Raw genomic sequence first — 1425 nt, 5'->3', positions numbered from 1 at the left:
TGTATTCATGGGGCACTTACTAGCTCCTTCAAAACAATTTAAGAAACAGGCAGGTGGCTTCTATAGACCAATGAGTCAATACTCCTTTTCCTTTTGGGATTGCTGAACTCCCAGCAGATGCTATTAACAATGAATATTTTTGCATCTCATTGAGCTGTAAATTGTAAACGCCTCCCCAAATCCCTACAGCTCTCTCACATTTCCTTCCTCTGAGCATTATGTCTAAAAGATCCAACTAGTTAATGAGCTCCAAGTTCCTTTTACTTCCTAATAGAAAAAGGCAAACTCTGTGAACCTTATTAGTAACACTGTGCTTGCTAGAAAAAATAAAGCAGGGTAATTTTAATCCATAATCCACAGCTAAGTATGTCTAAGATGCTTAGCATTACGGCAATTAGTACTTACTCAAGATAATAAAATCTTTCTTTAGCTCTTCCATCCTTCTTTCCTTCCATCCTTCTAAGAAACGGCTCTGAGGAATGGCCAGGAGCCCTCAGCTGTGAGGGTTTATGAGTAATAGGAAATGTAAGAGTTTCAGCCTCCTGCTATCAAAGAAAGAGATCCTGGAAGACTAAAATACATCAAGCACAAAGTCAAATATTTATGATTCAAATGCTGTTGCCAGCACCATCCTAACAATTCTCTTGATTCAGAGAAAATGACAATCCCCAATGGAATTCCCATTTCTCTTTGCTTACCAGTGGCAGAAAGTGAAGAAGATCTAAAGAGCCTCTTGATGAACGTGAAAGAAGAGAGTGAAAAACTTGGCTTAAAGCTCAACCTTCAGAAAACTAAGATCATGGCATCCGGTCCCATCACTTCACGGGAAATAGATGGGGAAACAGTGGAAACAGTGTCAGACTTTATTTTTTGGGGCTCCAAAATCACTGTGGATGGTGATTATAGCCATGAAATTAAAAGACGCTTGCTCCTTGGAAGGAAAGTTATGACCAACCTAGATAGCATATTAAAAAGCAGAGACATTACTTTGCCAACAAAGGTCCATTTAGTCAAGGCTATGGTTTTTCCAGTAGTCATTTGTGGATGTGAGAGTTGGACTATAAAGAAAGCTGAGCACCAAATAATTGATGCTTTTGAACTGTGGTGTTGGAGAAGACTCTTGAGAGTCCCTTGGACTGCAAGGAGATCCAACCAGTCCATCCTAAAGGAGATGAGTCCTGGGTGTTCATTGGAAGGACTGATGTTGAAGGTGAAACTCCAATACTTTGGCCACCCGATGCAGAGAGCTAACTCATTTGAAAAGACCCTGATGCTGGGAAAGATTGAGGGCAGGAGAAGGGGATGACAGAAGATGAGATGGTTGGATGGCATCACCAACACAATGGACATGGGTTTGGGTGGACTCTGGGAGTTGGTGATGGACAGAGAGGCCTGGCATACTGTGGTTCATGGGGTCTCAAAGAG

The sequence above is a fragment of the Bos taurus genome, chromosome X (assembly GCF_002263795.3).
Source record: "Bos taurus isolate L1 Dominette 01449 registration number 42190680 breed Hereford chromosome X, ARS-UCD2.0, whole genome shotgun sequence".
Lineage (NCBI taxonomy): Eukaryota > Metazoa > Chordata > Mammalia > Artiodactyla > Bovidae > Bos > Bos taurus.
Note: the sequence above shows the minus strand (reverse complement) of the source record.